At 43.2% G+C, this 23,950-nt stretch overlaps 1 long non-coding RNA gene across 1 annotated transcript; it reads right to left on the bottom strand.

The window, feature by feature from the left end:
• Nucleotides 1-244: 244 nt before the first annotated feature.
• LOC134729063 (uncharacterized) lies at nucleotides 245-23,837 on the bottom strand. Its single transcript, XR_010109895.1, has 4 exons — nucleotides 18,551-23,837; nucleotides 9,412-9,638; nucleotides 4,275-4,366; nucleotides 245-2,030 (listed from the first exon to the last, which is right to left on the bottom strand). It is a non-coding gene; the product is annotated as an uncharacterized LOC134729063 (long non-coding RNA).
• Between the last annotated feature and the right edge of the window lie 113 nt (nucleotides 23,838-23,950).

Here is a 23,950-nt window from a genome sequence, read left to right as displayed (position 1 = left end):
CAGAGCGAGATTCCGTATCAAATAAAAAGAAAAAGAAAAAAGAAAAAAAAGATATGTAAAATCTCAGATCTGGATAATCAGCTCTTCAATAAATAAAATGTGGCATTATTTCTGACAGTAATAATATTAACATTTGAAAATATAGGATATAAATATATACTGTCAATGAATTTTCTCTTATTTTCTATTCCTAAAATTTTCTCTTATGTTCAGCAAATCAAACATTTCCTGAGAATCCAGATAATTTTCTTTTTTTTTTTTTTGAGATGGAGTCTTGCTCTGTCACCCAGGCTGAAGTGCAATGGTGTGATCTTGGCTCACTGCAACTTCTGCCTCCCGGGTTCAAGCGATTCTTGGGTCTCAGCCTCCCATATTACAGGCACCTGCCACCACACCTGGCTAATTTTTGTATTTTTAGTAGAGACGGGGTTTTGCCATGTTGCCCAGCCTGGTCTTGAGCTCCTGACCTCAGGTGACCCACCCACCTTGGCCTCCCAAAGTGCTGGGATTACAGGCATGAGCCACATATCCGGCCAGAATCCCGATAATTTTCATTGTACTTGTGTTTCCTAATCAATTTCTTTCTTTCTTTCTTCTTTTTGACAGAGTTTCTCTCTTGATGCCCAGACTGGAGTGCAGTGGTGCAATCTTGCCTCATTGCAACCTCCGCCTCCTAGGTTCAAGTGATTCTCCTGCCTCAGCCTCCCAAGTAGCTGGGATTATAGGCATTCACTACCATGCCCGGCTAATTTTGTATTTTTAGTAGAGATGGGGTTTCACCATGTTGGTCAGGCTGGTCTCCTGACCTCAAGTGATCCACTCACCTCGGCCTCCCAAAGTGCTGGGATTACAGGTGCGGGCCACCGTGCCCAGCCAGAATCCAGATAATTTTCACTGTACTTATGTTTGTTAATCAATTTCTTCTATGTGTTTTTACAAATCTTCTCTTCTTATTAGAATGTTTTGTTGAACACAAAGAATGTGCTAACAACTGTCTGGGAATCAGACACCCAGTATCTGTCCATTTTTTTTTTAATGTAAATAAAATATCACCTCTTCTTTATCTTTTTTTTGTTTGTTTTTTTGAGACAGTTTTGCTCTGGCTCTGTTGCCCAGGCTGGAGTGCAATGGTGCGATCTTGGCTCATTGCAACCTCTGCCTTCAGGATTCAAGCGATTCTTCTGCCTCAGCCTCCCAAATAGCTGGGATTACAGGCATGTGCCACCACTCCTGGCTGTTTTTTTTGTATTTAGTAGAGACGGAGTTTCACCATCTTGGTCAGACTGGTCTCTAACTCCTGACCTCAAATGATCCACCTGCCTCAGCTTCCCAAAGTGCTAAGATTACAGGCGTGAGCCACTGCGCCGGGCCCCATAAAATATCACTTCTTATGAGAAGTTTAGACATCCAGAACAGACCACTGAAATATAGGGCTTCTGTGAGCACAAAGAAGCCTCTACAGTTGAGGGGCTGGTGAAGAGGAGGGATTTTCACATATTTTGAGCAACTTCAGCTATTTTTGAGTTTGGGAAGGTTTCAGAAACAACTGCTTCTTTAGGAGACTAGGAAGAACAACCACAGTGCCTATGTCATTGTATATTATTTTATTTAACAAACACCCACACAGCACTTATTATGTGCCAGACCCTGTAAGTGATTTACAAATATTAATTCTTGATTTTTCATAACAATCCTACACAGCAGGTGATATCATCTTCATTATCGTTATCTTCATTTGAACAGATGGAGCAACTGAGGCACAGAGAGGTTAAGTTCTTAGCTTAAGGCCCACAGCTAACAAGCAACAGATCCCAGGATTTCTGGCTGCCGAGTCCATACTCCTAACCACCACGCTGTACTCCTCTAAGAGCAGGTCATATGTAAGGAGGGATTGGGGGTTAGGAAATGTCTGGATGCCAGGTTCCTTTAGCATGTCACTTCTCCATTGTGGAGACATTGCTTTTAACTTCTGCCAACTTCTACCTCTTCAGCCTGGGGATTCTTTCTCAGGTCTGTGCCTCTCAGATGTTCTTAGGAGAAAAGATATGATCCAACGAAGATCAAAGAAATTTAAAAGTAATCACCAGAATGACCTAGCTTAAGATACTGAGACTGGTGAGCTAAAGGTGAAAATAGCAAGATATTTATGGTTTTGATTGGGTCTGAACCCCCTTGGTTACTTTCATAATTTGCATAAAAATTAATAAAATGCTTTTGTTGCTGTATTTATAGGTTAACATGAATGACTTCTTTTTGGTTTAAGTGAAAAAAGGTATTCGTTCCTGCAAAATGTAACCTTAGCCAAGGACCTTAGAGAGTAAGTTTCTGTAAGTACTAATAGAAAGTAGCACAAGAGCTGGGCACGGTGGCTCACGCCTGTAATCCCAGCACTTTGGGAGGCCGAGGCGGGTGGATCACAAGGTCAGGAGATCGAGATCATCCTGGCTAACACAGTGAAACCCCATCTCTACTAAAAATACAAAAAATTAGCTGGGCATGGTGATGGGCACCTGTAGTCCCAGCTGCTCGGGAGGCTGAGGCAGGAGAATGGCATGAACCTGGGAGGCGGAGGTTGCAGTGAGCCAAGATGGCGCCACTGCACTCCAGCCTGGGCGACAAAGCAAGACTCCGTCTCAAAAAAAAAAAAAAAAGAAAGTAGCACAAGAATGTTAATTTGAATGATCATTTGCCATTAAAAAACAAAAAACGTAAAAGGAATCTATTTACCCATCAGTAAAGGAATGGCTAAAATTAAAGAACATCCATGCAATCAATGGAACCCAATCATTAAAACAAATAAGGGCTGAGCACAGCATCTCACATCTGTAATCCTAGTGCTTGGGAGGCCAAGGCGGAAGGACCCAGGAGTTTGAGGTTACAGTGAGCTATGACTGTGTCACCAGACTCTGAGTTGGGTGACAGAGCAAGACCCTGTCTCTAAAAAATAAAAAATAAAAATAAATAAGGTCAATCTATACATACTTACCTGAAAAATATGTAAAAGTGTGTATGTAACATATTATTATATGTAATACATACATACATATTAAAATTGTATACATACATACATACACATTAAAATATGTATGTAACATACTTACCCAAAAAATATATATGTAACATATTATTAAGTGAAAAAGAACATTCTCCTTAAATTTAAAAAATTAATAACTGATGGCTTAAATTTTTAAAAATTAAAAAATTAAAAAAAAACTGGGCTGGGTGCAGTGGCTCACGCCTGTAATCCCAGCACTTTGGGAGGCTGAGGTGGGTGGATCATGAGGTCAGGAGTTCAAGACCAGCCTGGCCAAGATGGTGAAACCCAATCTCTACTAAAAATACAAAAAATTAGCCGGGCACAGTGGCAGGCGCCTGTAGTCCCAGCTACTCAGGAGGCTGAGGAAGGAGAATCATTTGAACCCAGAGGGTGGAGGTTGCAGTGAGCTGAGATGGTGCCACTGCACTCCAGCCTGGGCGACAGAGTGAAACTCCATCGCAAAAAAAAAAAAAAAAAAACAAGGCCAGGTACGGTGGCTCACACCTGTAATCCCAGCACTTTGGGAGGCCAAGGCGGGCATATCGTCTGAGGTCAGGAGTTCAAGACCAGCCTGACCAACATGGTGAAACCCCATCTCTACTAAAAATACAAAATTAGCAGGGCATGGTGGTGCACCTGTAATCCCAGCTACTTGGGATGCTGAGACAGGAGAATCGCTTGAACCCAGGAGGCAGAGGTTGCAGTGAGCCAAGATCTCACCATTGCACTCCAGCCTGGGCAACAACTCCATCTCAAAAATAAATAAATAAATAAAAATAAAAAAGAAAGGCCAGGCGTGGTGGCTCACGCCTGTAATTTCAGCACTTTGGGAGGCCGAGGTGAGCGGATCACTTGAAGTCAGGAGTTGGAGAACAGCCTGGCCAACATGGTGAAACCCTGTCTCAACTAAAAATACAAAAATTAACCAGGTGTGGTGGTGGGTGCCTGTAATTCCAGCTACTCGGGAGGCTGAGGCAGGAGAATCACTTGAACCTGGGAGGCAGAGGTTGCAGTGAGCCTAGTTTGTGCCACTGCACTCCAGCCTGGGCCACAGAGTGAGACTCTATCTTTAAAAAAAAAAAAAAAATTATCATAGCATTACACCATTTTTATAGAAAAAGCACGCAATAACATTTGTTTTTGAAGGTCTATAACATACAGGCATGTGGATATAAATAGAAAAAGTCTAAAAGAGTACATACAAACCTCTTAAGAGTAGTTATCTCTGGAGAATTACCTGAACAAGGCTGGTCATGGTGAAAAGGAAATAAATTTTCACTTTCCAGACTTCCTGTTTGTGGTAGGTAAGATTCACCAAGTGCATACAAGCTAAAGCACAAGCAAGCATATGGGAACCATTAAACAATTGGAGGGAGATTAAGAAATAATTAATTATAAATAAGCTGTGTATAAAATTTGACCAACTAACTCATGAGACAGATCATATAACCACTTAATGCACCAGTTATTTTATAATTATGCATAAATTATTCTGCTCACTTTACCAGACTTCTATTCCATGATGCTATGAATTTTAGGGTTTTATTTTTATTAAAACTTGAAGAAGGGAGAAAAATGCCTTCCAAGGACTGTTAAGTCAATACTTACTGCATTGGTCTTTTATTCCTCTATATTCTTTTTAGGAACTGATACAGATATTTATATGAACTATCACCATATTTCACACCATTAAAAACAACAACAACAACAACTTTAGTCCAGGCATGGTGGTTCACACCTGTAATCCCAGCACTTTGGGAGGCTGAAGCAGGCAGATCACTTGAGGCCAGGAGTTCAAGACCAGCTTGGGCAGCATGGTGAAACCCCATCTCTACTAAAAATACAAACATTAGCCAGGCGTGGTGGTGTAGGCACCTGTAATCCCAGCTACTCGGGAGGCTGAGGAAGGAGAATCACCTGAACCCGAGAGGGAGGCAGAGGTTGCAGTGAGCCAAGATCACACCATTGTACTCCAGCCTGGCAACAGAGTGAGACTCTGTCTCAAACAAAAAAAAAGGAGACAAATTAAATTTAGCAGAGTTTATTTGAGCAAAGCAGTGTGAGCAACAAGCTTTTATAGGCCAAACATAGAAGCAAAGTAGAAAAATCACCTGATTGGCTACAGTTAAGTGGCTGCCTTATTTGGGGATGGTCTGATCACTTGGCTGCCTGTCATTGGCTGATGCTTGGCTGTTAGAAAATATACTCCTAAGTTAGGCTTTCCATTTCTTTTGCACCAAGTTAGGTTACAGTTTGTTAAGTATATAGGAACTCAAAGTACGAAGACAGCCTCAAGCTAGTGGCTCCTGCTTATTTAATTTAACATCACTGATCGAATGGCAGTGTTGTATGATGAAAACAACATGACATAGAGTTAGGGGACCAGTCCAGATTCTTTTGCTGAGTCTCTGGATAACTCCTGCTGCTTAATATCTGCAGGTTCCTATTTAATCCTATTTAATCTTAAAAATAAAATCTATGATTCAAGAAGCAAGAGAACAGTATCTCTTCGTGGACATGCATCTCAGATGCTGGCAAAACTTTGTTAATCAGCTAAGCAGAGCTGAAGATGACATCTGAAAGAGTGTCCTCTCCCTGCCTCTAGTATGTGTTGCCTCTGCTTCCTCCATGATCCATTCAAGTGTCACATTGTGCAGTCATGGGAATCACTAGGGCCAGTCTCTCATACCTCTCCGCCTCCCCTCCTCTTTCTCCATGCTCAGGAATGACAGAAATCCCAAACCCAGGACTTCCTGTGCTCTGTTGCCCAGGAGAGTCCAACCTGCGCATTACAGCCAGCATGATCTTCCTAAAACATGTGTCTAATCATGTCATCCCAGTTTAAAATCCCTTGTTACAATTCCTCACCATTTACAGCCAAGTCCATCCTCTTTGCTTGGCATAAAAACCTTAATGCTGTGGCTCCAGTGCACCTTTTCACCTCCTTTCTTGCCTTCGATATTGTACTGCTGCCAACTCCCCACCCCATTCCCCACGTGCAAAATCTTTGAGACATATAAAAATGTCTCCAGTTTACTATATGCAGGCCCATATTCTCTTAGCAAAGCTCCCAGAGGCCAGAGGTATTTCCAAATTCATAATTTTTTTCAGGTTTTTGACAAGTAACCCCATGCTTGTATCATATAGTACACAACACCTAGCAGGGTCTAAGACATCAATTCATCATTACAAACATAAATATCTCTGCCAGAAACCTAAATATTCACATTAAGTGTGAATACATTTGCAAATGACCTTAGGTCAGTTCAGGTCTGGTTTTCCACTTAGCAAGGGCCACTTCCTTTGGCCCCTCTAGATCTATTTTCTATCCTTTTCCACCTGCTCTGTGCCATGGGAAACTGACCTATCTAGACTTCAGCTTCACACTCTGTTGCCCTCAGGCTACTGATGGGGTATAACCAACGGGGAGCCCATCAAGTTCCCCAGGAAGGTTGGGGTATTTCCCTTGCCTGAAGAACATTCTGAGACTCACTGTTGCTCTTAGGCAGTCATCTTCCCATGACTCTTTCCTTCTGAGTTCTAAGAAGCACTCCCTCTTCTCATCTCTTTGCATCTAGGAGTCATAACAGTTCTGTTCTTTCTAGTGCTAGGGTACTGTCTCACTTTCACACCACTATCCCTTGTGCCAACACTATCCCCTGTGGTTTTTTGTTTGTTTGTTTTCTTTTTTGAGACAGAGTCTTGCGCTGTCTGTCACCCAAGCTGGAGTACAGTGGCGCAATCTCCGCTCACTGCAACCTCTGCCTCCCTGGTTCAAGCGATTCTCCTGCCTCAGCCTCCCATGTAGCTAAGGCCCCTGTCACCATGCCTGACTAATTTTTGTATTTTTAGTAGGGACGGGGTCTCACCATATTGGCCAGGCTATTCTTGAACTCCTGATCTCGAGTGATCCGCCCACCTCAGCCTCCCAAAGTGCTGGGATTACAGGTGTGAGTGCCCGCCCCGCTTCCCATGGTTTTTCTGCACCTCACCCACACCTGTATACAAAATCTGTTTATTAAATCTTCTTCAAGTGATCCCAATTTGAGAATGCCACTGTGTCCTGATGGGTCCCCGACAAATGCAGCACACCCATGAGTTCAAATTGAGTTGGGTCTGGTTTTCCTGACAAATAGGTTAAGAAAAGCTTTCAGCTTTTTGAACTTTTGGGATTTCAGAATGAAAGATAAGATTTTGTGAATCCATACACTATACTGTCTTTTTCTTCTGTTTACACACACTGTTCTCTCCACTTAGAATGTCCTTCCTTTTCTTGTCCACCTGGCTAACTTTTATTTAGCCTTTAAACATCATCTGTCCAATGAACATCAAGGGTAAATTACCATGGACCAATCCTCTGTAGACAACCCACCATCCAACAGTCCTGGGCATGTGTAAATGCAACAGCCTTGGAGAACTTGTGTGAGAATGGGGCTTGGAGCCTCCACCTCTTGGTTCAAGCGATTCTCCTGCCTCAGCCTCCCAAGTAGCTGGGATTTACAGTCATGCACCACCACACCATGTCCCGCTAATTCTTTTTTTTTTTTTTTTTTTTTGAGACAGAGTCTGACTCTGTCACCCAGGCTGGAGTGCAGTGGTGCGATCTCAGCTCATTGCAACCTCTGTCTCCCGGATTCAAGCAATTCTCCTGCCTCAGCCTCCAGAGTAGCTGGGATTACAGGCATGTGCCACTACGCCAGGCTAATTTTTTTTTTGCATTTTCTTATCAGTAGAGACGGGGTTTCACCATATTGGCCAGGCTGGTCTCGAACTCCTGACCTTGTGATCCACCTGCCTCGACCTCCCAAAGTGCTGGGATTACAGGCGTGAGCCACCGCACTCGGCTCATTCTTGTATTTTTAGTGGAGACAGGGTTTCACCATGTTGGCCAGGCTGGTCTCAAACTTTTGACCTCAAGAGATCTGCCCACCTCAGCCTCCCAAAGTGCTGGCATTACAGGCATGAGCCACTGCACCAGGCCCACATCACTTTTTAAGAATATTGGCTGGGTGCGGTGGCTCACGCCTGTAATCCCAGCACTTTGGGAGGCCGAGGCGGGTGGATCACAAGGTCAGGAGTTCGAGACCAATCTGGCCAACATGGTGAAATCCCATCTCTACTAAAAGTACAAAAAATTAGCTGGGCGTGGTGGCATGCACTTGTAATCCCAGCTACTCGGGGACTGAGACAGGAGAATCACTTAGACCCGGGAGGTGAGGTGGAAGTTGCAGTGAGCCGAGATTGTGCCACTGCAGTCCAGCCTGGGCGACAGACTGAGACTCTGTTTCAAAAAACAAAAAAAAAACAATATTATAATCACACCCCAGAAATGGGTTACCATGCACAGTGTGGAATACATAAAACTAAACAAGATTTATTGACAAATGCTTTCAAACTTTGTTGAACAATGAACCAAATTGTTAACTAAAATTTTAAATGCAGCTTCATTCGTTTTTTGCCATTTCCACTTTTCTTACTGTTTCTTCCCATTTTCAGTGGCTTGCTCTCCTGAGCAGGGACAGGAATTCCTGTCCTAAAGTTGGATGACATCTGGCTGGAACCATAAGATGTGTGCTGTGACAGAAACCAGAGCAGCTGGCAATCTGGGAACTGGAACTGTCTTCGTCGATTTTGAATATTTGGTCACCTTATCTGAGATTACCCATAAACTCACTTTTTTTAAGTCTCTCTGAAGGCAGCTTTTATTGTGTAATTTTAAAAGAATTTTTTTATGTTTTTTAATGATCTGGGTTAATTTTAAACAAGGATTTATGAAATATGAGCTGGTGCCAGGAAAACGTGGATCAATTGTTGCTTCCCTAGAGGAAATAGTGGTCTTTTAATAATAGATCTTAATAAAGTGTCTATATTTCTTTTAGGACTTAAAAAATAGACAAAGCAAAATATGGGTTAAGTAAGGTTTTGTGGTTTGCATGAAAACTAAATTGTACATGGCCTGAATAAGAAAAAAAAAGTTCTAATTAGACTCTTGGTTCTAGCAAGTAGATACTCATTTAGGTGTCCTTAAGAAAAGGTGTTAATTATATGAGTATCATATCACTTAGGATTAACATTGGCTATATGTGACAGACATCCAAAACAGTGGTGGCTTAAATTAGATAGTACTTATCTTTCTTGTAAAACTCCAGAGATAGGCAGTCCGGAACTGGCCTGGCTCCACGTCAATGGACCAGCATACTTTTCTGCTGCAGACTACTAGGATTTCGGTCAATACATAGAAAACCTAGCCAACCGAAAGGAAAGGGGAGGATAAATGGAATTTCCCCTCCCTTTAAAGATGTGTCTAGGAAATTGCATACCCCACTTCCTCTGACAGCACATTAAACAGAATATAATCAAATGGCAGAGCTTACCTGATTGGAAGTTTGAGCAGTGTAGTTCTCATACCAGAAAGCTATGTCCCCAGCTAAAAAGTGAAAGGTTCCTTAGATAGGAAGATGGCAAAGACAGATATTGGGGAAAATGAGTAGTTCTTTTAAACTTAAAGAATTATCCATCCCATCTGATAAGCCGTTAGGCTCAATTTCTGCAGCCTTTGCCTTTCCTTCTTAAATAGCCAGCCATCTCCTTGTTCTTTAATCTAGGGGTAAAGAGAATTACAAAAAGAATTAGTCTTCTATGTTTACTTGACACTTTGCCCCTGTAGGGCAGAGCCTGCCATGTCAGGACAGTTTGTGGGTGGCTGGAGCTGGAACCAATCAAACCCTAACCATGAGCCTGGAAAACAAGGTCTAGTTAGGAATCACGAAGAGAAAAACGAATGCTGCGGAAGCCATCAACAAATACCACAATGTCTAAGAGGCAGCTCTTAGTTAACATGTTCAAATCAGAATTCTTCATTTCTCTTCCAAATTGTACCTCAAAGTGCCCTACCACCCACCCAGTTGTTTAAGCCAAAAATTGAAGTGTAATAACTTTAGCTTCTTTTCCTTCACTCCTTATATCCAGTCTGGACCAGTTACATAATTTGCAGGTCCAGTGAAAAATGAAAACACAGAGCTCCTTGTTAAAAAATTATTAAGAATTTCAAGACAGCAATAGCAGAGCATTAAACCAACTGTGGGGTCCTTCTAAGTGTGAGGCCCAGTGTGACTACATAGGAAGGCAGCCCTGCATCCAATATATATCTATATGTTTTGCAAGTTCTACCTCTGTGATGGTAAATTTTGTGTGTCCACTTGACTGGGCCATGGTGTGCCTAGACTTTTGATCAAATACCATTCTGGATGTGTCTGTGAAGGTGGTTCTGGATGAGATTAACATGGGAATAGGTAGAGACAAAGTAAAGCAAATTGTCTTCCCTAATATGTGTCAGTCCCATCCGATCATTTGAAGGCCTGAATAGAACAAAAGGCTGAGCTTCCTGGGAAATAGAAGGAACTCCTTCTGCCTGACTGAGCTGGGTCACTAGTCTTTTCCTACTTGCAGACTTAAACTGAAACATCAGCTCTTTTTTGAGTCTTGAGCCAGGCGGCATTCAGACTGGGACTTTCACCGTCTGTTCTCTTGGTTCTCAGGGCTTCAGACTCAGGCTAGAACTGCACCATCAGCTATCCTGGGTCTTCAGCTTGCCAACTGCAGATCTTGAGCCTTCTTAGCCTCCATAATTGCATGAACCAATTCCTTATAATACTTTCTCTCTCTCCTTCCTTCCTCCTTCCTTCCTTCCTTCCTTCATTCATTCCTTTTCTTCTTCTTTTTTTTTTGAGACGGAGTTTCAAAGCAAAACTCCAGGCTGGAGTGCAATGTTGCGATCTCGGCTCACCGCAACCTCTGCCTCCCGGGTTCAAGCAATTCTCCTGCCTCAGCCTCCCGAGTAGCTGGGACTACAGGCATCTGCTACCACGCCTGGCTACTTTTGTATTTTTAATAGAGACGGGGTTTCTCCATGTTGGTCAGGCTGGTCTCGAACTCCCGACCTAAGGTGATCCACCCGACTCGGCCTCCCAAAGTGCTGGGATTACAGGCATGAGCCACCGCGGCAGGCCCTTCCTTCCTTCCTTTCTTTCTCTCTTTCCTCTTTCTTTCTCTCTTTGCATATACCTATATATAGATATAAATATAGATAGATCAAATACATCCATTTTATATATATATATATATTTATATATATATATATATATATATATATATATATATATATATAACATCCTATTGGTTTATTTCTCTGGAAAACTCTAATACAACCTCCAAAACATTTCTTAAATTGGTACACTTCTCCCCATCTCCATGACAATGTCTCTGGATCTCTGGGTCTGGACTAAGTTCCCAGTACCTGCTTTCACTTTTGCCTCTTCTTCAATGGTGTTCAATGAGAGAAGAAAACCACAGGGATAAGCCAGGCGCAGTGGCTCACACCTGTAATCCCAGCACTTTGGGAGGCCGAGGCGGGTGGATTACCTGAGGTCAGGAGTTCGAGATCAGCCTGGGCAACACAGTGAAACCCCGTCTCTACTAAAAATACAAAATTAGCTGGGCATGGTGACACGTGTCTGTAATCCCAGCTACTCTGGAGGCTGAAGCAGGAGAAACATATACATACATATGTAACAAAACAAATATATAAAAATCACGTTTTATGCATAAAAATGTAAATATATAATATATAACATTTTATAGAAAATCTATATATATAAATATATTTAAAATATAAATATTGATAAAAATTTTAACTGTAAATTATATATAAATACACTTATATAAAATATAAATAAATTGATATATATATATACACTTATTGTAGGACTTTCACCTTAGAAAACTGTGGGAGCTGATTAAACACTATATGTGCCTGGTGCCAGAGGTTGGGGCTGGTACTTAGAAGGGAGGATGAATGCAAAGTGAAGACATAAGGATCAACTAGCATCTGGAAAGAGAAACATGAACCTACAAGGACAGACCTCTCAGTAACTCCAAGCTTCCACAGATAGTCTAATGTTCAGCCCTTAGTCATGGAGCTAAACATGTTTCTGGCCCGGGACTTGGAGAAGCTAAAGGAGAACATCTGGCAGGAGTTGAAGGAACTGTGGGCTGGATGTTGCCCAAGGCCAGCAAGGTGAGTCAGCAGATTACAACAACATGGGTGAGCTGGGATGGGTGCCGGTGCCCTGTGCAGACCTTTCAAGTGTAAAAACAAGCTACTGCTTCCTTCTCACCTTTCAAATACCATGCAAAATGCCTCCCATGAGGCTTGCTAATCCTGAGTCAGGTAGCAAAGGAAATTCTTGAAAAAAAATAAAAGGCCGGGCGCCGTGGCTCATGCCTGCAATCCCAGCACTTTGGGAGGCCGAGGCGGGTGGATCGCGAGGTCAAGAGATCGAGACCATCCTGGCCAACATGGTGAAACCCCGTCTCTACTAAAAATACAAAAATTAGCTGGGCATGGTGGTGGGCGCCTGTAGTCCCAGCTACTCAGGGGGCTGAGGCAGGAGAATCGCTTGAACCAGGGAGGCAGAGGTTGCAGTGGGCCAAGATCACACCACTGCATTCCAGCCTGGTGACAGAGCAAGACTCCATCTCAAAAAAAAAAAAACACAAAACAAAACAAAACAAAACAAAAAATTTCGGTTTAGCCAAGCTGATACAATAGAACCCCACACTCCTTCAACTAACTCCAACATGGCAGCAGCAGGGTTCATTTAAAAATACGAATCAGGCTGGGCACGATGACTCAAGCCTGTAATCCCACAGCTCTGGGAGGCCAAGGAGGCAGGATCACTTGAGGCCAGGAGTTCAAGACCAGCCTGTGCCACATAGCGAAACCCCATCTCTACAAAAAAATTTAAAAACTAGCCATGTGTGGTGGGTGACATGTGCCTATAGTCTTAGAAACTCGGAGGCTGAGGCAGGAGGATCACTCGAGCTCAGAAGTTGGAGGCTGCAGTGAGCTATAATCACACCACTGTACTCCACCCTGAACAACATAGCAAGATCTTGTTTCTAGAAAAAAATATATATATATATTATATATATATATATACCCACACATATAAATCAGACCACTTTTCTTTCCTAAAGTCTTCCAAATGTTTCCCATTGCATTTAGAATAAAATCTAAACTCTTTACTGTAGTTTACAACACTGCATAGGATCTGACCCCTACCACTTCTCAGAGCTCCTTGCATTTTGTACCACTTTCTCCTTGCTCACCATTCCTGAGCCACTGGCCTTCTTTTTTTTTTTTTTTTTTTTTTTTGGAGACGGAGTCTTACTCTGTTGCTCAGGCTGGAGTGCAATAGCACGATCTTGGCTCACTGCAACCTCTGCCTCCCAGGTTCAAGTGATTCTACTGCCTCAGACTCCCAAGTAACTGGGATTACAGGCACCTGCCATCATGCCCAGCTAATTTTGTTTTGTTTTGTTTTGTATTTTTGTAGAGACCAAGCTGGTCTTGAACTCCTGACCTCAGGTGATTGCACGCCTTGGCCTCCCAAAGTGCTGGGATTACAGGCTTGAGCCACCACGCCTGGCCACCATTGGCCTTCTACCTATTCTTCAGTCACTGAGGTGATTCCTGCCTAAGAGCCTTTGCACCAGCTGTAACATCTGCCTGCAACATTCTTCCCATTGATTGATCTTCAGGTCACCAGCTCTTTCTTTTTATTCAGATTTCAGCTTAAACATCATCTCCTCAGAGACCTGCCTCCCTGACCACTTAATCTAAAGAAGCCCACCATACCTCAATATTCTCTGTCACATCACTCTGTCTTAATAGTCGTTTTCACCATTAGAAATTATCTTATTTATTGTTTGCTTGTTTATTTTCTCTTTCCCACCACCATCACTATCAGAATATAGGCTCTGTAAGAACAAGGATTTTCTTGTTTCTCTGCTTGGCACATGATCGTGCTCAATAAATGTTTGTTGAGGCAACTGTAAACCAAAAACAAAATTCTAAGCCCCCCAACCAACTGACTGGATCCTTCCTCTTAGCCAAGGGCGTTCCAAAGTTAACCTCCAAACTAGTTAAGGCCATGATAGGAAGGGGGAGTTGGACGTGCCTCATCACACTCTTCTCCCTCTGGAATTCAGGCACAGCTGACCAGCATTAACATTAAAACAGAGACTTTAAGACTGACAAAACAGACTGTAGCAATAAGATACCAACATGACAGATGGTAGGCCCTGAAAAAAATAGAAGTATTTTACCCCCAAATATATTTCTTTGATGTATTTTGAAATGGCCCTACAAAGTTGTCTCTTGTGGGGGAAATCTACATTCTGTAGAGAATCTACTTCCTTTTCTAGGTCTTTTCCCTGATCCAGGAGACAATTAACTAAGAGCGTGACAGCTTTCTAAGTCTGATAAGGAACATCTACAACAAGCTTGTTCAATCCACGCACCAAAACAGCTATGAATGTGGTCCAACACAAATTTGTAAACTTTCTTAAAACATTATGATATTTCTTTGCAATTTTTATTTTTTTTAAGAAGGAGTCTGGCTCTGTTGCCTAGGCTAGAGTGCAGTGGTGCGATCTCGGCTCACTGCAACCTCCGCCTCCCTGGTTCAAGCGATTCTCCTGCCTCAGCCTCCTGAGTAGCTAGGACTACAGGCATGCACCACCACGCCCGGCTAATTTTGTATTTTTAGTAGAGACGAGGTTTCAATGTGTCAACCAGGCTGGTCTTGAACTCCTGACCTCAAGCAATCCGCCCATCTCGGCCTCCCAAAGTGCTGAGATTACAGGCGTGAGCCACTGTGCTGGGCCTTGCAATTTTTTTTTTAGTATATTCTATGTGTGACCCAAGGCAATTCTTCTTCTTCCAGTGTGGCCCAGGGAACCCAAAAGATTGAACACCCCTGATCTACAATGTATTCTCTCTAAAGCCTGCTACCTGGAGGCTTCATCCACATGGTAAGAACCTTGGTCTCCACAATCCCTAATTCTAACCAAGATACTCCCTTCTATTAATTCCAGGTCTTTAGATAATAGCTTAACTCTTTCAACCAACTGCCAATCAGAAAATATTTGAATTCACCTATAACCTGGAAACCCCCACTCCGAGTTGTCCCACCTTTCCAGACAGAACCAGAACAATGAGCATCTGACATGTATTGCTTGATGTCTTATGTCTCCCTAAAACATACAAAACATTCTAGGCATGGTGGCTCACACCTGTAATCCCAGCACTTTGGGAGGCCGAGATGGGCAGATCACCTGAGGTCAGGAGTTCAAGACCAGCCTGGCTAACACAGAGAAACCTCTTCTCTACTAAAAATACAAAAAATTAGCCAGGTGTGGTGGCGGGCGCCTGTAGTCCCAGCTACTCGGGAGGCTGAGGCAGGAGAATTGCTTGAACCTGGGAGGCGGAGGTTGCAGTGAGCTGAGATGGTGCCACTGCACTCCAGCCTGGGCGACAGAGCGAGACTCTGTCTCCAAAACAAACAAACAAAAACCAAGCTGTAGCCTGACCATCTTGAGCACATGTTCTTAGGACCTCTTAAGACTGTATCTCGGGCCATTGTCAGTCATATTTGGGCTCAAGATGAATCTCTTCAAATATTTTACAGAGTTTGACTCTTTTCATTGGCAGAATGAAAAAAAAATTGGATTGATATGAGTTTATAGGTCTGCCATAACAAAGTACCCTAAAATGGGTGGTTTAAAATAACAGAAATTGGGCCGGGCATGGTGGCTCATGCCTGTAATCTCAGCACTTTGGGAGGCCGAGGTGGGCAGATCACTTGAGGCCAGGAGTTCAAGACCAGCCTGGCCAACGTGGTGAAACCCCATCTCTACTAAAACAAACAAACAAAAAAATTAGCCAGGTGTGGTGGCTCATGCTAGTAATACCAGCTACTCAGTAGGCTGAGGTAGGAGAACTGCTTGAACCTGGGAGGCAGAGGTTGTAGTGAGCCGAGACTGCACCACTGCACTCCAGCCTGAGGGACAGAGCAAGACTCTGTCTCAAAAAAAAATAAAATAGGGCCAGGCGCAGTGGCTCATGCCTGTAATCCCAGCACTTTGGGAGGCCGAGTCGGGTGGATCACGAGGTCAGGAGATCGAGACCATTCTGGCTAACATGGAGAAACCTCGTCTCTACTAAAAATACAAAAAATTAGCCGGGCATGGTGGCGGGCACCTGTAGTCCCAGCTACTTGGGAGGCCGAGGCAGGAGAATGGCATGAACCCTGGAGGTGGAGCTTGCAGTGAGCCGAGATCGCGCCACTGCACTCCAGCCTGGGCAACAGAGCGAGACTCTGTCTCAAAAAATAAATAAATAAATAAAATAAAATAAAATAAAATAAAATAACAGAAATTGGCAAGGTGCAGTGGCTCACAGCTGTAATCTTGGTACTTTGGGGGCCGAGGCAGGCGGATCACCTGAGGTCGGGAGTTCGGGACCAGCCTGACCAACATGGAGAAACCCCGTCTTTGCTAAAACTACAAAATTAGCCAGGCATGGTGGCACATGTCTGTAATCCCAGCTACTCCGGAGGCTGAGGCAAGAGAATCGTTTGAACCGGGGATGCTGAGGTTGCGGTGAGCCGAGATCGCACCATTGCACTCCAGCCTGGACCACAAGAGCACATCTCGTTAAAAAAAAAAAAAAAAATCCACATCTACCATCTTCAAGTCATTCATGCGACCTCATTCCTCCTGGATGTCAGACAAGAATTTGGGTGCCATGAGTGCAGGTGCAAAAGGCTGTCACACTGACCCTCCACTGCTGTCCACAGACTGCAAAGCTAAAAGGGCACTGAAACACTCCTTCTGCAGCTTCATAGGTCACAGACAACCCCCCAGCCACTGCAGTGGGGGCTGCATGGAGTTTTGCTCCTGCTGGTGCCCAAAAATGCTCACGCCAGCTCCTGAACCTATTCATCTGTGCTTCCCCTCCAGCAAGGGGTAGATCCCGGAGGGACCAAGTTAATTGAGTCTGCCCCTGCCGGCACCAAAGTGGCCAGCTAGTTCTAGTCCCTGTGTACTCCAGTTTCTGCCCATGAAGGGGTCAGGGAAATATCCTGCTTTTCATAAGGACACCAGTCATTGGATTTACGGTTCATTCTAAAACCTACATGATTTCACACTGAAAATCCTTAATTACATCTGCAAAGTCTCTTATCCAAATAAAGCCACATTCAAAGCTACTCAGGGTTAGGACTGGAATATATCTTTTTAAGGGACACAGGACAGATTTCAACTCATTACAGGGCTGATTAAAGGTTTCTATCATGCTTGCTTCTTCAACTGAGACAGAGTCCCTTATACTATAAGGCTTATAGATTAGACTCTAAACTTGACACTGCCTATTAGGACTACTAGTGAATGCTTTATGCCACAAGAAATACAGACATTTTTAGGTAATGAAGAAAGGAAGATTTTTATGTTCCCCTAAAATATTAATATTACAGGGTGTCAGTGGAGGTGTGAACAATAATTAATAATTAATTGAATTAATTAATTCCAGAATCAGGAATTTATTTGATTGCAAACCTGTCGATGCATCTCTCAGGGTACGCTGAGTACCTGAATGCTTAACAATACTTGGCAATGTGATAAATTGCCTGGATTTGTAAGTAAAGTTTCTGACAATGTAACAGCTGGAAGGAGAAATGACCTTTGTTTTGCATTTGTGTTAACATTTAAGAGGCTTTAGAAACAAACCATTCTACTTTGCTGTTGGGAAGCCATTTGGAAAAATCAGGCTTGTTGGAACAAGTTGCTATGGGAGGAACTTAAAGCAAAGCATTGCTGGATAAGCTCAAAACTTCCTGTGAAAACTTGAGATATCCTCCCCACCTCTTGTTCTTCAAGAAGTCATTAAAGGGGAGGGAGAGAGAAGACTGAGTATTAAGAGAACTGTTCAGGCCGGGCGCAGTGGCTCACGCCTGTAATCCCAGCACTTTGGGAGGCCGAGGCAGGTGGATCACAAGGTCAAGAGTTGGAGACCAGCCTGGCCAACATGATGAAACCCCGTCTCTACTGAAAACACAAAAATTAGCCGGGCATGGTGGCGTGTGCCTGTAATCCCAGCTACTCGGGAGGCTGAGGCAGGAGAATTGGTGGAACCCGGGAGGCAGAGGTTGCAGTGAGCCGAGATTGCACCATTGCACTCCAGCCTGGGTGACAGAGCGAGACTGTCTCAAAAAAAAAAAAAACCAAAAAAAACTGTTTAGTGTTAGAAACAGAGGCACCATTCCAGCCATACAGAGCTGTCAATGAGGAAGATTACCTTTAGCCACCTGAGTTCAGATTTCTAACTACTAAAACCGTTGATCATAAGGTAAGTAAGTTCTTACTTTGGGTCAGAGAACACAACAAAAAAGCCCGGGACCTTAAATAAAAATCATGCTTACTAAGTATTTACCTAATTGGGAAGCCAGAAGAGATCAGTAACATCTCATATATTTACCCCTAGAATCTGGCAGACACCGGAGACAGACTTAAAGCCCACAACACTACTTGCAGATGGGGACTGAGAAAGGAAATGCTTAGTCTGTTCTGGCTTTTGTGAAGAAGGGCATTTTTTTTTTTGGTAGACTCTACCTGTGAGAACTCTTATCACCAGCCTCCAGAAAGTAAGATCCAGAAACAGGAGAAAGTCACAATGTCAAGCTCACTTGACTCCATAAGCAAAAACTATCGTTCCTCCCACCCTCCTTGGTTGGCTCAGACCCTTGTCCTAAGAGTCAGAGTGAAACCGCCTTTGCAAAAATTACAACTGAGAAAATTGTGATTGACCTAATCGACTCCATCTTACTTTCAAACCGTCAAGTTGTGCTTGTTCATTCTTGGGTGTGAGCCCAATGAACTTTGGGAGGAACTTAGTTTATAGTTTAGCTTTGAAACAAAGACAATAACTGCCCTTTCCCAAAATAAACACCCTTCCTGCCTGGGGGCTAGACTGCTTTTTTTTTTAAAGGACTAACAAATTAGCTACAGGATTATAAATTATGGTTTAGGAGTCATGCAGCTGGAAGTGGCAAGATTCTGAACCTCCTCAAATTGTTCCTGGGAATAACATAACTATTGTAGAACCTAAGATCAGTGCTTGACATATTTTGTAGACCCTACACTTGATGGATCGGCTAGCACCACCCAGATCAATAAACTGGCTCATCTGGTCTTGTGGCCTCCACCCAGGAAATGACTCAGTATAAGAGGACAGCTTCAACTCTCTGTGATTTCATCTGTGAGTCAACCAATCAGCACTCCCGATTCACTGCCCCTGCCCCAACCAAATTATCCTTAAAAACTCTGATCCCCGAATTCTCGAGGAGGCTGATTTGAGTAATAATAAAACTCCAGTCTCCTGTACAACCAGTTCTGTGTGAATTAAACTCTTCACTACTGCAATTCCCCTGTCTTGATAAATTAGCTCTGTCTAGGCAGTGGGCAAGGTGGACCCTTTGAGTGGTTACAAGGGGTGCATTCAGTGGGGTCGAGAGGTTGGTCTTGACTCTAAGGATGAACAAGTACGGTCAAAACCCTATGGGGGATTTCTGCCTGCTTCCAGGTAACTCTGGAACCTCAATACTACCGAATTTGAACCAACACATGGGAAGTGAGGAAGTGGGGCAGGAGTCGGGGTGTGGAACAATGCAATACCTAACCAGACCCAGAAATCCAATAGAGCTTTAGAGATTTCCAGCAATCCTTTAGGAGAATGGGGCTAGCCTGTGAGCTGTAGACAGTCCAACTGTCCTAAGTAAAATACAGTACAGCCGTATTGTGCTTCATCTTCTGATCTCAACTTATCCTCCACCCTCTCCCTGCTCCCAGCTCCCCCACTCCTACACCACATGCTCTCAGAAGTTGTGTAGCACAATGTACAAGAAGTTGCAAGTATTATTCTCAAGGAAGTACAGTATATGATGGGAAGGAGAGGGTTCTATTCACCAAAAATCATCTTAAGAAATAAGGATTTCTACTTTGGGAGGCCAAGGTGGGCAGATAACCTCAGGTCCGGAGTTCGAGACCAGCCTGACCAACATGGTGAAACCCCGTCTCTACTAAAAATACAAAATTAGCTGGGCACGGTGGCGCATGCCTGTAATCCCAGCTAATCGGGAGGCTGAGGGAGGAGAATCACTTGAACCCGGGAGGCGGAGGTTGCGGTGAGTCAAGATCACGCCATTGCATTCCAGCCTGGGCAACAAGAGCAAAACTCCATCTCCAAAAAAAAAAAAAAAAAGAAAGAAAGAAAGAAGGATTTCTTTGTTGAAAAAATTCTTTGACAGTTGCTTGGGGGTAGAAACTAACACCTGAGGGGTACAGATTTGGGTGGACTATCTGCAGAAGGCAAGCAGATGACTTTGTAGGTTGTTCCACAGAGGGAATGGGTAGAGGAGAAAGGAAAGATAAGAGAGACGGGATGGAACCAGGAGATGTGAGCTCCTTGCCAGCCTGTCACTTAGGGCAGAAGGCAGCTTTAACACCATTAAAAGTCAATTTCAAAAAGTGTCTGTTTTTTAGCCGGGTATGGTGGCTCATGCCTGTAATCCCAGCACTTTGGGAGGCCAAGGTGGGCGGATCACCTGTGGTCAGGAGTTTGAGACCAGCCTGGCTAACATGGTGAAACTCCGTTTCTACTAAAAATACAAAAAAAAAAAAAAAAAATTAGCCAGGCGTGGAGGCACGTGCCTATAATCCCAGTTACTCGGGAGGCTGAGGCAGGAGAATCGCTTGAACCTAGGAGCCGGAGGGTGTAGTGAGCCGAGATTGTGCCATTGCACTCCAGGTTGGGCAACAAGAGCAGAACTCCATCTCCAAAAAAAAAAAAAAAAAAGTTAAAAAAAAACTCTGTTTTTAAAATATTCCAAAAAACATACAAAATATCCTAAAATTATGGACTCCTTTGAAGTACAATTATTTTGGTAAAAGATGAAAGATTTATAGGATCTGAAGAGAAACTAGAGAATCAAGTACAATTATTTGGATAAAAGATAGAAAAAGAAGAAAATTTTTAAAAAGAAAACATTTGCATATAACAACTTTCTGAGCTTCTTGTTAAGAACCTGGTGAGCAGTAGGTGCTCCAAATTATTTCCTGCATGAGTGACTCTCCTGCCACTCCCCACTTTCCCAACCTGTACTTCACACTCCAGCAACTACTTGTATTTCCTGTTTGCCATGCCTTTTCTCACTGTGTGTCTGTTGTGGTTGGAATATTCTCTGCCTATCTTTCCTTTCCCCACCCTCCTCCAAAAACACACTCTCTTGCCCACTAAGCAAGTTACTACTCATTTTTATCCCTGCCTCCTACTGTCTCCCATGGTCAAGGCAGTCTCTCATTTCCACCAGGTTTCAACTCAACAATCACAGAACTAGGCTGAGTGCAGTGGCTCACGCCTGTAATCCCAGCACTTTGGGAGGCCGAGGCAGGTGAATCACCTGAGATCAGGAGTTCAAGACCAGCCTGGCCAACATGCTGCTAAAAATGCGAAATACTAAAAATGCGAAAATTAGCCGGGCATGGTGGCAGGCACCTACAGTCCCAGCTACTTGGGAGGCTGAGGCAGGAGCATCACTTGAACCTGGGAGGCAGAGGTTGCAGTGAGCTGAGATCGTGCCAATGCACTGCAGCCTGAGTGACAGAGCAAGACTCTGTATTAAAAAAAAAAAAATCACAGAACTTCTCATTAAGGCCATCTCTGGCCATCTACTAAAATGCCAACATCCCCACCCACACCCCCAAATCTTCACAGCCCTCTTCTGTGCTTTTCTCCTCAGTTCTTACTAATATTTAACATATTATATATTTTAACTTATTTGATTTGTTGTCTGTCTCCTTCAGTAGAATATAAAATCTATGAAGACATGGACTTTTGACTTTTTGTCTGCTACTCTGTCCCCCTTGCCTAGAACAGGACTTGATACACAGCGAGTGCTTAATATATGCAGAACGGATGGATGGATAGATGGCTGATTGAAGCTGCAGCTCAGGGACCATCTGTACCTGGAACCCCCAGGCAGATTTAGATGTTCTTTCCTCCTATATATATCTGCTCTTATCATATTGTATTAATACTTGTTTGTATGTTATTTTCCCCTCTGGGCTAGAAACTAATTTAGGGTTCAGGGCCTAACTGCTTCATCTTTATATAATTGGAAGTAAATATTTAGAGCTTGGTACCTGATATGTCTTTTCTTCTTCTTTTTTTTTTTGAGACAGAGTCTCGCTCTGTCGCCCAGGCTAGAGTGCAGTGGCACATCTTATTTAAGACAGAGTCTTGCTCTGTCATCCAGGCTGGAGTGCAGTGGCATGAACACGGCTCACTACAGCCTTTACCTCCTGGGCTAGAGCAATCCTTCCACCTCAGCCTCCTGAGTAGCTGGGACTACAGGCACGTGCCACCACGCCCGGCTAATTTTTGTATTTTTAGTAGAGACAGGGTTTCACAATGTTGGCCAGGCTGGTCTCGAACTCCTGACCCGTGATCTACCCGCCTCGGCCTCCCTAAGTGCTGGGATTACAGGTGTGAGCCACCGCGCCCAGCCTATGTTAAATAACTTCTAAGGACACAACTAGTAAGCTGCAGCATTAAGATACTAATTCAAACGTATGTCATGCACCCCCTTTATTTTTCATTCTCATACTATCTTTTCTTCACCCTGCCACCTCTGCCCTACCATGTTGTCCTGCCCCCACATTTTTTATTTATTCATAGTCTATCCACTACTGCTAGTTCAAATTTCACATATTCAATGAAATCTTCCTTGATTACTCTTATTCATGTTAATTTCTCTTTTTTTTCCAGAAGGCTCCTGAGATAGCTCTCACGGTAAATGGGGGAGGTTATGACATGGGGCATGTGGCCTTGGAGAATAACCTATTCAAGTCCTAACTGCTTTCACACTCAATATATATTCAGACTCTCCATGCAAAGACCAATTTGTTTTGCAGGTAATGGATAAAGAACGAATCTCACCCTCCAGTGGTCCCCAATTTCAGGTAGTGTTTTCTCATGATATGGATGTATCTCCTAAGGCTGATGTGGCTGATGATGGATGCAATTGTTTGCATTATTTGGCTGAGTTAAGTTTCCCAGGAGTAGCTGCAGAATGGAGCAGATTTACAAGGGTTATCCGGACAAACAGCATCCCCACTTTGGGACTAGCATTTAGGACACCAGAAGTCTTTCCTTTCCCTTCTCCACCCCTGCTTCTGTTGGAAGCAGACTTCAACCCCTCCCAAATCTGACTCCTTCAGGGTTCCTACATGAGAAGCAAAAGCTCATTTCCTATTCGCCATTTCCTCATGCTAACACATCCAAAACAGAGACTTTTTGTTGGCTCAGCTGCTTTAATTTTTTTGGTAGAGAAAAATATATCAACATTAGAAACCATTGATTTTTGTTGCTGATGGTCCTTAGAAAGTAATGCAAAAAGTTGCTTAGAGTTAAAAAAGTATGCCTGATAATCTGCTTTCATTTCCTCCTTTCTCAAGGTGATACAATTACAATCAGAACCTGCAAAAAATCCACAGTAAATTCTTCTCTAATGCCTTTTGCACTTAAAATCTTTAGTAGATACCTTAGCATCTTATTCAGTAATAACATGCCAGCTTAGTCTGTAACTATATATTTGGTCTTCAATTGTGACTACATAAAATGCTGAAATATCTATAACTTGGGAAGCAGCAGAGTTATAAATGCAGGTCTGGTATTAGACAACCTGTGTTCAAATCGCACCTCTATCGTTTATTAACTGTGTGACATTAAGTTCCTTAACGTCTCTGATAGCCTCATTTTCCTCATCTTAAAATGGGATCCTATCATTTCCTAAAGTTGTATTCAATATGAGTAATTAAAAATGATAATAGTTCTTTGAAGGCCTACTACACTAGGAATTATGTTGAGCACTTCACACTCATTTTATCTAATTGTGAGAACAGGGCTTCGTACACTGTAGACAACCAAAACATACTGAATGATTGAGGCGGGGC

The sequence above is a fragment of the Pan paniscus genome, chromosome 16, assembly GCF_029289425.2.
Source record: "Pan paniscus chromosome 16, NHGRI_mPanPan1-v2.0_pri, whole genome shotgun sequence".
Classification (NCBI taxonomy): domain Eukaryota; kingdom Metazoa; phylum Chordata; class Mammalia; order Primates; family Hominidae; genus Pan; species Pan paniscus.
The sequence above is the reverse complement of the archived record's forward strand: the minus strand, read 5'-3'. Positions and strand labels throughout refer to the sequence as shown.